This window comes from Arachis hypogaea, chromosome 18 (genome assembly GCF_003086295.3).
Source record: "Arachis hypogaea cultivar Tifrunner chromosome 18, arahy.Tifrunner.gnm2.J5K5, whole genome shotgun sequence".
NCBI lineage: Eukaryota > Viridiplantae > Streptophyta > Magnoliopsida > Fabales > Fabaceae > Arachis > Arachis hypogaea.
The window spans coordinates 30,458,183-30,473,015 of record NC_092053.1 but is presented as its reverse complement, the minus strand read 5'-3'; positions in this window follow the sequence as shown (position 1 = coordinate 30,473,015).

Genomic DNA, 14,833 nt, shown 5'->3' with positions numbered 1-14,833 from the left:
AATACGTGAACATTTTAATATACTTATAATATATTTATTTATAAAAATAAAAAAATTACATTAATAGTAACCTTAACCAATATCCTAAAAACATTTATCAGTAAAATTATATTATTAAATTAAGAATTTAGCTAAAATATATTTTAGAAGAACACTTTAAGGATATAATAATAAAAAATTTTGAGTTTTTATATGTATTTAATGCATTAGAAATAAAAAAAAAAGTTATTTTTTTAATAATTTTTAGTCAAATATTCTTTTATAATATAATGTTCTTCAAATGTACTCTTAAAATGCATGTTACCAATTGTAAAAAGGTTTTTTTATAATTCTAAAAATTAAAGTAACAAAGGTAATTTTAAAAAATAACATAAGAAGAAAATGAAAATATCAAAACTCCCATGATAACAATGCCTTTTATAAATGAAATAAGAAAAGGAGAAAGAAATCTTGCCCTTTTATGAATTATTTTTGTCAATGACGACGTTAAATTATGTGTGCAATTAAAATTGAACGAAAGTGCATTTACTCAAAGGTAGAGTTGTCAAACGGATTAATCCGACCCATTTAAATCCGACCCGTTAAGTTCTGAGTTAAATAAATTGGTCCGTTTAAATTCGCTTTATTCGCACGCCAGAATTTTTTAGTTCGAACTGTTTATGGTCTGTTTGATAGGTTAAACGGACCAACCCGTTTATCATTTTATTTTATTTTTTGAAAAATATTTTGACAAAAAATATCACTTTTAGATAAAAAAAAATCTTTAAAAAATAATATTTTTTTAATTGATGGGTCGGATTTTCGGGTTAAATCAGAAAACATATCGGCTAAAAGTGTTATTTTTTTAAAAAAATGTAAAAAAAAAAACGGGCCACTCGTTTAGCCCACGGACTAACCCGTTTAACCCGTTATTTTTTTTGGGTTAATCGAGTTCAGCCCGTTTAGTCCGAAATTTAAACGGGTTTAATTTTAGAGACAAAATCCGCACATTTAAATAGATAAACGGACTGACCTAATAAGTTTAGCCTACGAAGCACGAACACTTCGCTGAGTTGCTGTGTCTGCGTGTCGGACACATTTCGGACACGACACTCATTGACACTCGTCCAACACGCGTGTCTGTTGTGTCCAACCATGTCTTAATAAAAAATAAAAAAATTTTTCCGGACACGTCTGGACACACCTAAATACCATCACTGTCAGCATGTCCAGTCTTATTCTTAACATATATTCTTAAAATAAATTTAAATATAGTTTATATTATTATTTATTAAAACCAAAAATATTTTAAATACTTGATATAATTAAAATAAGACATTAAAAATAATTAAAAAAATTAATTTATATTTTAATGTTAATAGAATATCAAAATATCATTAAGATTTATCTAAAAAATACTTTATATTTTATATGTATGCATGTCCTCATGTCATATAAGATTTTAAAATTTGCGTATCGACGTATTCTGTATCGTGTCGTATCTCGTGTTTGAATCAATGTCCGTGCATCATAGAGTTTGGCTCATTTTGACGCCCTACTCAAAGGGGGTGGAATCACCCTAGGTGAAGTCCATATTTTTCGTCAAAGACTTTATTATTTATTATTGGTTATCAAATTTTTTTAATATATATAAGGGTAAAGTATTAAATTAATCTCTACGTTTTGGTGTAATTCTATTTTGGTCCTTAAAGTTTAAAGTGTCCTATTTGAATCCAAAAAAGTTTTATTTAGCTTCAATTTAGTCCCACCGTGAGGTCAAAGATAAATAATTAACGAAATGTCCTACATGACAGCAGTATAAGAACAAGGTCGATTATTTGGAGAATAGGTACAAGCTCCAGAGGCACAAAATCAACTGTGGATGCATCAATACATGTATTTAACATTTTTTTTTAGTTTTATAGAAAATATTTCATTTTAATTATAAGAAAAATGATAAATAAATGTATTGATGCATCCACAGTTGATTTTGTGCCTCTGGAACCTGTACTTATTCTCTAGATTATCGACCTTGTTTTTATACTGCTGTCATGTAGAGTATTTTGTTAATTATTTATCTTGGACCTCCGGTGGAATTAAATTAAAACTAAATGAAATTTTTTTGGATTCAAATAGGATACTTTAAACTTTAAAGACCAAAACAAAATTATGTCTAAACGCAAGGAACTAATTTAATACTTTACCCTATATATAAATATATATTATATTGAGTCCATTGAAATTTTTAACCCAACTTATTTTTTTTTTAACAGGTTCCTTATCAGACGCTAGATCAAATTAGATTTTCAAAAAACTTAAGCTCAAACATCCAAAAAAGAAAATTTGCCGAGTTCAGGCGGAACAAGTTAGGCCTATTAGCAGTTAAATCCGACATGGCCTGGTCTACTTTGATTTATTTTTATTTTTAGTTGGTAGATTGTTACTATCTAATATTAGGAAGATCACTACGAATTATTTAGTTCTTTAGAATAGTGTTTATGTATGAAGATTTAAATTGACCTTCCGGACTGAAATTTAGAATTGTGTTTAGTGGTTAGAGATTAAAATTTTAATTTTAATTTTAAAATATAAAATTTTAATTTTTTAATATTTTTAAAAAGTAGAGACACAAGACAAAAATTTTTGAGATAGAAACTGAAATTTTAACAATATTTTTTTTAATACCTAAGAGTATTTTAGTAAATATTCTTATTTTATCTTTATAGTTATTTTAAATCAAATAGGATACTAAAACATAATGTAGGCCAAATGTCGGTTCGAAATTTTCTCAAAAAGAATCATTTTGTTAATAGTATAGTCCCAAACCAATAAATGACATGTATCAGAGTTTAGAAGATTGTCACAATACAAATCAATAAAAACTGAAAGTTTTAAATCTTGGATCGTCTTTCAATTGCAGTGAGGTGTGTACATCATTGGCTATGAGAAAAAGGATTTTTTAAAAGTAATTGATAAGAAATTAAATTGCATGAAAATAAAGAGCAAACAAGAAATTTAAATACTAAAAGGCATTTTGGTAAGAATTGGGAGTTAAGGTTTTTCTATCCAAGTCTTGACCACAAACATGGCAATTGAGAAGAGTTAATCCCATTTCATCATCCCCAAACATTGGGGGAAAGTCAAATAGGCATATTGATCTTAATCCACAAGACCTAGCCAACTCACTAATTAGATTTAGTGAAAGACTAGTCAATGAAAATAAAACCAACTAACAACCCTAAATTATCAATCAATATTGGATATCAATGACTCAAGGTCACCTAAGTCCTTAATTCCAATTCAAGAATGCAAAATTCTACTTTAAAACTAAGAAATGCATTTTATCAAACACTTGGAAGGCATACAAAGAAAATATGGTAAATCATAAGAATTATAAAATCTATAACTGGCCAAAGCAAGAAAACAATAATAAAAACTTAAGCAAACATCAATGAACATTAAAACATAAAATTGCATTAAAAGAAAATGAAATTCAAACAAGTGTTCATAAACTAAAATTGACAAAATAAAAAAACTAAGTAAAATTAGGCAAATTAAGATTCTAGAATATGAAAATATAAAGAAAACTACACTAAAACAAGAATTAAAATCTAAATCTAAGAAAAAACTAAGCTAAAAACCCTAAAATCCTAGAGAAAAGTTGGAGTTTCTCTCTCTAGGAATTAAGCTAAAACATGGTTCTACACTACTTGGTTGATCCTTCTGGAGTCTTGCCTTCATATACTTCAGAAATGAGTTAGATTGGGCCAAAATTGCGCCTGAAATCGCGAGCCACGTATTTACTTAAGTAAATCACGTGCTGCTACTCGTGCGTATGCATTTGCCATGCATACATGGTGCACGAAATCGTGATTGTTCATTCCCCATCAACGGCGCCAAAAACTTAACACGTACTTTGCAATCTTAAATTCTTTTTCACAATTTCGATACAACTAACCAGCAAGTGCACTGGGTCGTCCAAGTAATAAACCTTACGTGAGTAAGGGTCGATCCCACGGAGATTGTCGGCTTGAAGCAAGCTATGGTCACCTTGTAAATCTCAGTCAGGCGGATTCAAATGGTTATGGAGATTTGATAATTAAAATATAATTAAAATATAAAATAGGATAGAAATACTTATGTAATTCATTGGTGAGAATTTCAGATAAGCGTATGGAGTTGCTTTTGTTCCTTCTGAACCTCTGCTTTCCTATTGCTTTCATCTAATCATTCATACTCCTTTCCATGGCAAGCTGTATGTTGAGCATCACCGTTGTCAATGGCTACATCCCGTCCTCTCAGTGAAAATGGTCCAAATGCGCTGTCACCGCACGGCTAATCATCTGTCGGTTCTCGATCATGTTGGAATAGGATCCATTGATCCTTTTGCGTCTGTCACTACGCCCAACACTCGCGAGTTTGAAGCTCGTCACAGTCATCCCTTCCCAGATCCTACTCGGAATACCACAGACAAGGTTTAGACTTTTCGGATCTCAGGAATGGCCGCCAATAATTCTAGCCTATACCACGAAGACTCTGATCGTGAACTAGGAGGCTAAGAGATATGTATTCAAGCTTGTTTTCATGTAGAACAGAAGTGTTTGTCAGGAACGCATTCATAAGTGAGAATGGTGATGAGTGTCACATAATCATCACATTCATCATGTTCTTGTGTGCGAATGAATATCTTAGAATAAGAATAAGCTTGAGTTGAATAGAAAAACAATAGTACTTTGCATTAATTCATGAGGAACAGTAGAGCTCCACACCTTAATCTATGGTGTGCAGAAACTCCACCGTTAAAAATACATAAGAACAAGGTCTAGGCATGGCCGAATGGCCAGCCTCCTCAAATGGCATATGAATTCGAAAGATAGGGAGAAAGACCCCTAGTACAATAGTAAAAAGTTTTATTTATACTAAACTAGTTACTAGGGTTACAGAATTAAGTAATTGATGCAGAAATCTACATCCGGGCCCACTTGGTGTGTGCTTGGGCTGAGCATTGAAGCTTTCACGTGTAGAGGTCTTCCTTGGAGTTAAACGCCAGTTTGTAACTTGTTTCTGGCGTTTAACTCTGCTTTGCAACTTGTTTCAGGCGTTTAACGCCAGAATAGGGCAGAAAGCTGGCGTTAAACGCCAGTTTGCGTCATCTAAACTCGGGCAAAGTATGGACTATTATATATTGCTGGAAATTCCTGGATGTCTACTTTCCAACGCAATTGAGAGCGCGCCAATTGGGTTTCTGTAGCTCCAAAAAATCCACTTCGAGTGCAGGGAGGTCAGAATCCAACAGCATCTGCAGTCCTTCTTCAGCCTCTGAATCAGATTTTGCTCAAGTCCCTCAATTTCAACCAGAAATTATCTGAAATCACAGAAAAACACACAAACTCATAGTAAAGTCCAGAAATGTGATTTTTATTTAAAAACTAATAAAAATATATTAAAAACTAACTAAATCATACTAAAAACTATGTAAAAACAATGCCAAAAAGCGTATAAATTATCCGCTCATCAATACACACAAATCCAAGGAGATGTGTACGCATTTGCCATGCGTACGAAAATTGAATAGATTTTCAAAATTTCATTTTTTTTATGAATTCTCTACTTTTACATGCTTTCTCTCCACTTCTTCAAGTCATTCTTGCCTTCTAAACCTTAAATCACTCAAACAAACACATCAAGACATTGAATGGGATAAAAGTGAATTCAATTTAGCAATTTTAAAGCATAAAATCATGTTTTCACAATTAAGCACAATTAGGAGGAATTCACAAAACTATGCAATTTCAATGAATAAATGCAAGATAAGTTGATAAAATTCACTCATTTCAATCCAAAAGTCATCATAAAATATGCATTTATTAACTTCCTCACACTTAAACAATAGTATGTTCTCATGCTAAATATCAAGAAAAATAAGATCAAGGGATATTCAACATTTATTGAAAGAAAACTATCTAAATCTATTCTATTTATCTACTTGTATCTATATATGTATTTACTTGGTCAACACAAATTAATTTTCAAGAAAATGTATGAACAAAGAGGATTAAAACAATGTAGCAATCAATGCAATTTTCGTATATCCATTTGAGTTCCAAAAGATTGTAACAACTTGAAAGATAATAAATAATAAAAGGTGGAAACATAGAATTGAGCAATCAAATCTCTCATCAGATGTGTATACTCTCTAATCGCTCAAGTGTTTAGAGTTGATTCACTCAATTTTTTTCTAATTTTACTTTTCAAGACTTGTTTTTCTTCTAACAACAAACAATTATTCAATGTATGCATACAAGTATCATAAGAACTTTTTAAGTGTTGTAATGGGACTAAAGTCAAGGTAAGATTGTATTTCACTAAGTGGACTTGAAATTGAATCTTTGATTAACTTAAACTACCACCTAACCTATGACAACCTATTCAACTCTAATGCAAAACCTAATTACCCATTATTCACTTTTTCACACACTCATGCATTCTTTCAATTCATATCACATATACTTTTATTTTTCATACTTTCCTCTTGGGGTAACATTTGTCTCATTTTTATTGTTTTTTTTCTTTTTCTCTCTTTTTTTTATTTTTTTTCAATAACATAATATATACAAAAAATTAATGCATATGGTTCAATATTCAATGCATGAGTATGTATCTAATTCCCAAAATTTCAACAAAAAATGCAAAATATCCATTTTTCTCAACCAATATTTTCAAATTTTCCAATACTTAGATGATGCATTCTCTCACTAGCCTAAGCTAATCAAATATTCAGATTAAGAACATTTATTGTTTTTCACTTAGGGGTACTGATGTGCTAAAATTAAGAATAAAAGGGGATTAAATATGCTCAAAATTGGTTAACAAAGGTAGATAAAAGGATAAGGCCATATGGGTAAGTGAGTTAAAATAAAATAAAGGCCTCAATCATGTAAATGCATTCATACACAAAATATTGGACATCAAGAATTAAATAAAGGTTTAATTACTCTGCAGATCCCTATAGTTTTACCAAATTTTCAATTAAGTCCCTATACTTTTTTTCTTTTTAATTTGGTCCCTATACATTAATTTTTTTTTCAATTAAGTCCCTGCCGTGAGTATAACGTTTAAGATAACAAAATATTCTTGGTTAAAAACGAATATTCTTATTATTTGATTGGAGTGGTTAGCTGAACAAACATGTATTTATTCAAAATACCCAAAACACCCCTTTCACTTTATCCCAAAGAAGAAGGGAGATGTCACTGGCGATTGAGAAGAAGACTTCGCCGGTGAAAGAGACAGAGATGGCGGCAGAGTCTCAAATCATTGGCGAGGAGTAAGGAGGAGTTCGCCGGTGATGGTGACAATGATGACCCAGAGGATGACAGTGAGAAGAAAGAAGAGGTGACGAAGAAGAAAGCAGATTTTCTGCTCTGTTTCTGGCAAACAGCATAGATGAAGAACAAGAAATCAGAGACAACGCCGGCTGTGCATGCAAGCTTCTGGTCACAGAGTAAATTTTATTTTGTTCTTTTTTTAAACTCAGTAAATTCTTTTATTTATTATTTATTTTTTTTCAGAAAGAGAAAGAGACGATGGTGATGGTGGTTGAAGCGGCTAAGAAGAAGAAGAATGGCAGCGGTGAGTGGTGTTAAGAGCAAGAAGTCAGAGGAGCGGCGCAGAGAAGTGAGAGAAGGGCCGTGGTGCTGCTGCATGCAGAAAAAGCTTTCGGTAAAGAGAGATCGGAGCAGAAAGACAGACGACGCCACTGATGGAGGTTCTGTCTCAGTGAAGAAAAAGGTTTTTTTTTTTTCAAATCTGCTTCTGTTTTTTTATGAAGGTTGAGGATCTGTTTGTGTTTGAGTGATGGTTGATGGCTGTTAGGTATAAGGTAGTGGTGAACAGTTTCAGGTATTTTGTTTCTGGATTAGTGATAGCCGGATATCAATTGGTGTATGATGTATATGGTTGTGTTTGGTTGAAGTTGTGGATTTTAAATTGGGTGCGTGGATTTGAAACTTTTTATGGTTTGGGTGGTTTTGCTCTTTGATTGGTTTTGGTTCGTGTATGGACTGTGAACGATGTTGATGATGATGCAAATTTTTTTTTGTACAAATTAAACACTAAATATATCTAAGTACAAAACTGAAATAAAAAAATTCAAATTAATAGTTAATTGAGCTTTTTATCAAAAGAGGTTCTTTGACTTTGAGTTATAAGTTTGTGGAAGATGAAAACTGGAAATGAAAAATGGAGAAGAAGAGAAACCTCAGATAAGTCAGAAACATAGAGTGTTTATAGGTGGAAGATAGGGGTAATTAAGTCATTTCATAATTTACTAACGTTTTTTGTGACGTTAAACGTTAATAGGGACTTAATTGAAAAAAAAAATTAACGTACAGGGACCCAATTGAAAAAAAAAGTATAGGGACCTAATTGAAAATTCGGTGAAACTATAGGGACCTGCTAAGTAATTAAACCTTAAATAAATCAAATATCACAATCTAGAGAGAGAATAACACACAAAAATTAACATAGTGGTTAATATGATGCAATCACACATTAAAACTCAAAGCTCACTTGGTTGTGTATTCTAGCTCTCATCTATGTTCCACAATATTTTTCAAGCAAGTTCAATGAAAAATTTTTACTCAAATGAATGGGATGTCCTATATAAAAAATTGTCCTGAAAATTAATTATTTTGACTAAGTTTATTATATGTATAAGTATAATGTGATTGGATGAAAAATCAAAATTCCTAGTTTCTTTTCCTATTCTCTATCGATCCAACTCATCATATGCATATAGAAAAGTAAACTAGGTCCAATTATCACATTATCTAATCGCAACCAAAAGATAAAGATATATATGTACAAACCATAGATAACTAAATATATACAAACCAAAATAATAAAGTACAAAAGCTAGAAAGGCGCTCAAAATAGCAAAATTCTAACAAATATCCAGAAAGCATAATAAAAATCAAAATGGAAGTATTTGGAAGAAAAAATTGTCACCCAACAGCCGATCTGGTCGCTCGACCTCTCCACACTTAAAAATATACACGGTCTTCCGTGCAATGAAGACAAAGCTAGAGCTCTACTCATCTCTAGCTTCAGCTGGTGGATGCTGCTCCTCCTCTGAGGGGTCTATACAGCCAGAAAGCTTCTTCAAGTACTGATAGTGTCGCTTGTTGCAACATTCCATCCGGGCTATCTTTTGGAATAACTGGAGAACAATGCGGTGGATCGGCTGTGATGCTGGTGGTGGTTCTGCTGCTAAGGATGAGTTTTCTCGCTTCTCTATCCATTGTGGCATGTTCTTTCATTTGCTTCCCTTGTTGCTTATGATTACTCATCCTGAAAAGTATAGAACAGAATATATTAAGACAAGTAAATTCTAAGAAAGGAAGCATAGATTGTCGGGATGATGTAGTAATCACTAAAATGAAGTGAGTTGATTAGTTTGTGACATTAAGGAAAATAGTGCGTGAATTCTAAGTTTGCACGTGGTTTAGAACTCACACACCATCATTTGAAAGCTATGTCACAACTACACAAAGTACACATATACTCACTTATTTTAAGGTGCCTAAGATACTTTAAAGATAAATATGCAAGTTAAAGCAACAAGCAATCAACAAGAAGTATAAGAACTTAGGCGAATAACTAAGTATTTGTGAAGTGGAAGGAGGAAAGAGAATTGATTGGATGTGAGTGAAATTATGAAACAAAACCAACCAAAAATCACACTCCAATCAATAACATCAATCAAAGTTAGTCGTGTTGCCTATTTAACCAAAAAGTATGGAAACATGGTTGCTATGTACTAAGCAAAAGAAAAGAGGTTAGTTGAAAAAGAGTTGTCATGTAGCATAGCAAACATGGCCCTTAGAACTCAAAATTTTTTTAGAAAGATAAGAATAGGCAAGCTCACAATCCAACTTCACAAATCATGCATTATGCCAAAATGAATGATTTAAAGTATGTGCAACGCACATAGTTAAGAAAATAAGAGTCAACATATCATCAAGGCAAAAACAAAAGCAACTGATGTAAGAAACAAGCAAAAATAATGTTCAACAAAGTGATCATAGCAAGATCAACCACCAATATGATTTCTAACACTAAAATCACAAGATTGATATACAAATTGAAAAGTTCATGTATAATATAACCCAAACCAAATAAGCATAAAGAAAGTGAAACATATGAGTTACATAGCTCAAAATGTGTCAAACTTATAATAATAGGCAAAAGAAACATCAAGTATGTAAAATGCACAAGTTTTGGTCACTTAGGTAGTGTTTGGAAGGGAGACAGAGACTGAGAGATAGAGATTGAAAGATAGATATTGAAATAAGTCTCAGTATTATATTTAGTGAAAAGTGAGAGACAGAGACTAAAATAAGAAAGAAGCTCTAATTTAATTTGCACAAAGGATAAAGTTAGAATTAATTAATTGAAATGAAGGTATTTTAGGTATAAATTGTTATTAAAATTGTAGTCTCTGTCCCTAAAAATTTTAGTCTCATGTGTCCCCACTTTTTGGAGGTACTGAAATTTTGGAGACAGAGACTAAAGTTTTAATACTAGTCTCTGGGCCAACAAACATGATACTGAGTTCCAGTTTTCTAGTCTCCGTCTCAGTATCTCAAAACAAACGCTATCTTAGAGATTGAAAACAGTCACTTTAATGCATTTAAGTAAAATAAGAGGAAAACAAACATTGAAGCAAGAAATTGACAAAAAAAATGTTCAATACAAGACTCTTCGAGGCAAGGTCACATTGACACAGAATACCGTCAAAAAGACCTTGTAACACCAATTCCCAAATTCAACAACAATGACGCCAAAATTCAGCAGTGTTTATTAGAAATTAATCAAAACAATAGTCCAATCAATCAAAATGCAATCAAAGCTTAAAAAGCACCCAAGCATGATAATTTTCAATATCCAATTGTAAACAATTTTAGCAACAAAATTCAACAGAACTGCAAGAAAACAATAAATCTCCATACAACCCAACAATATCCAAACTATGGCAACAATAATTATTTAGCAAAATCATCAATCATCCACAATAAATCAGCAATTCCAGATTGGTTCCAAACATCTTCAACAATAACTAAAGTAAACTAAATTATCCTAACCTAATAGCATACTAATTAATAGAAACTAACGGCAAACTAGTAGCAAACTAATTTAGAACCTAGAATCAACTAATAGCAAAATAATCTAACTAAACTAATTAGCCAAAATCAAACAAACTAACAAGATCAAATTAACAGAAAATTAAAGGAAAACAAAAATGAAACAAAAACTTGGAAGTGGAATAATCAAAACAGGACAGAGGGAAAGGAGGTGGCAGTGGTGGTGGCCAACCACTAGAGGCGGCGCCAGCGGCAGTTGACGTGCTAGAATAATAGCGGAAAACAGGGGTGCCCTGTGTTGGACCAGCCACAATAAAGGAGGTAGGAAGATGGAATGTGACAAGAGGGAGAAGAAGATGGCTGCGGCGAGGGTGCCGCGGTGGTTGCGTGGGTGACAGCGAACATAGAGAGCACCGAGAGAAAAGAGGGTGCTGCGACGGTGGTTTGTGGTGGTGCGGCAGAAATGGAGGAGAAAGGAAGGTGATGACGGTTCGATAAAGGAGAGGAAGGAAAGAAAATAAGGAAGGAGAGGGAGATGGGATGATGGCCGGCAATGATGGTGGCTCGCCGGAGGTTGTGGTAGCTGGAGGTGGTTGATGGTGGTTCGGAGTGGTGGTTTGTGGACAGGGTTGAGGAAGAAGAATGAGGAAAGAAGGAAAGGGGTGAAGTATTGTGCGAATTAGGGCCTTCGCATAAGGGGGTTCGTTTTTCAAATTCGTGCCTATGCATCTTCCATGCGTACGTGTGACTGGGAATAAAAATGGAGGTTGTGCGTCCGCATGAGTGGATAAGCGTTTAGCATCGATGCGTACACATGGTTCTTGCACAAAAACTTTTCCTTTCGGGTAGGACATCGTGTGTACGCACATTATTCGCACAATACTCGCACAAAAGCACTTTCATTCTGTTTATGCATTGTGCGTACGCACGATGGTCGCACGATTCTTACACAAAAACATTCTCATTCTAGAAAGGTGTTCGTGCATATGCATGATGTGATTTTTTTTTCAAAGATAACGTAAGCTTAGAAATATTTCCTAACCAATAATTTGGCATTCTAAAAACAAAATCCAACCCAAAATAAGCAAGATAACTAAAACTTAACAAAAGCAACAAAATTAGAAAATCAAATTAAGAAAAACAAAGCAAACTCCAAATTAACAAGATTGCTAACTTCTAAAACTATTTCAGCTATTCAAACATGCAATTCAAAATAAAAATCCACTAAATGAAACTACTAAGAAAGAGAGCAATATTTACAAAAATGAGAAAAGAGATAAGTTTAGGAACGTGTTACTATGGTGAGGTATCTCCCACCTGACATTTTTATTTATTGTCCTTCAGTTGGACATTTTAGTGAGATCTTGTCATGGAGGCTTGTGCTTGAATTCATCTTTGAGCCTCCACCAATGTTTGAACTTCAAATGATCTCTAAAATTCTCTATTAAGTGCACCAGGCTTTGATGAAATTGCAAACAAGCTAAGAGCTCCTAAAATTGATTTTTATTATGTATCCTGGGATCTCAAATTTTGTTTTCATACCCGTCTTCTAGTTGATTACCCGGGTTCCATCCGGGTGATGAGATGTCATAATTCTCTTTTAATTTCCAAACCATCTTCCTAGATCCATTGAATCGAGCATTGCGCCAACCTTGGAATTCCAACCTTGAGGTTTCAACCCTAGTGAGCCTTGATTTACAATGCTAACCACTAACCATTTCTCTCTTGCTCATTAATCCATAAAGAGATCTAAGTTTCCTGTAACGACCCAATTTCTGGTACGTCATGATCATACTAGAAACTGAGCGCTACCAACTTGTCTTCCTAATTATTATCTATCATTTATTATATGAGCCTGATTCGTTGTTAAAAGCGTAGTTATTTTACGAGGTACTTTTTTTTTAAAACGTTTGGATTAATAAACAGAATCATTCATAATCAATTCGCAAATAATAATAGATAAAACAGTTATAAATAACCACACATAAATATATCACAAGTAGTTGACAACATTTGGTGATTCAGCCTTTATTAGAGTATAGACTTTTAGTTAGAACAGCCCTAGATATAGCTAAATAATAACTACATACATATATATACATACAACATCCCAGGCCCTGACATGTTCAAAAAGTCCCTAAGCTGGCGCCCAGGCTAGCCTAGACTTTATACTCACCTAGTCCCTCTAAACTACTAAAGTGAGGGAAAGTACATTCTAAGTCTTCAAAACTCAAGTTAGGTGGAACGCCATCAAAAGGTGGAAGATCGTCTACTACTCCTCTGCACGATCAGACATTGCCATATGATGTCTCTCTGGTACCTCATCAAGTAGCCACATAACAAGAGTCTTGTACAAAGGATTTAGGTTAAAGTTCGCATACAAACGGGTGCAGACGTTGGCTAGTCTCAAAGTATATACATATAAACAGATAACAAGATTCAACCTAGACTCAGAATACTACCTAGAGCAGAATCTTTTTTGCGAACGGTCGTCAGTGAACTACGAAAGGGTACTTTTGCTTTCATCTGAAGGGGAAAGGGAGAGAGAAGGGGTAAGAACTGGGGAGTTCTTAGTAGGGCCGGGGTTATTGGTTATGTTCATTAATTCTGTGTTATTTAGCAGATAAATAGCAGAATACAGAGAAACACTAAATAGAAGAAACAGATAAATAGAGAAAATAAAGAAAACAGAAAGCAAAACACACACAAAAGAATACAAAAAAATAATAAAACACAGACTGTTGAGTTAAGAAATTAACTAACATAATTAATGATGACAAACATTATTTTTATTGGGTTAACTACCCAATTAGTGTTGATTATTTTTTATAAAGTGATGCAGCCCACATTTATCAAATATAGTAGAATCCTAGTTTGGAATAAACTAAAACAACAAGTGGACTATTTAAACAGAGTAAGCCCAAAGAAAACCAAGCAAAGAAATCAGATAGGCCAAGTGGACATAGCCAACCCAAGCCCGAATTGATCTCTCAAGCTAAACCCTCCAAAATGCTTCCACCAAAGCAAAATTCACCTTTTTCTTTCGGTTGGACATAGAGAAAAGAGAGAGAACTTCGTTTCTCTTGCTCGTTTCATCAAAGAAGAAAGAAAGAGAAAGCTTAATCAGAAAGGCAAAAGTCTAATCACCCAAATCTAATCATCTTAGGTTAAGTCAGAAGTTAAAGGTGATTTGTTTCCTCTTGCATGCATTTTACTTTCCTCTCTTCTTCTCCAACTCTCTGTCAATCCAATTTGGGATACATGAAAAAAGTGGTTTCTGATAATCACTGCTGTAAATCAATGGCCAAATTTGTTTCTTGGGGACAAAATTGTAGCTCAAGGGTTCAGATCTGGGTTTAACATTGAAAATATTTTTCTTTGCTATCCTGAGGCTTTCGATCAAGAAAGAGGGTCAGAACCAAAGTTCCTAATTTGAGGATTAATGGAAGAAAGTGAAAAAGTAAGTTGGTGAAGCACAAAGCTCGAAGGTTAACTTGGAAGAGAGCAACTCGGCAACATGCAAGGAGATACAAAAAGAAAATTTTTGTTCATACTGAGACAAGGAGAGAACCAGGGTTTGAAGTTCATGTTCTAAGAAGTCTTCTCTGAGAGAGTTCATCAACTTAGATAGTGCTTTCTTTCAAAGAAGCATTCCGCCAGAATGAAGAACTAAATCAGAGTTAAGCAAATCTGGTTCATCACATAGCAAC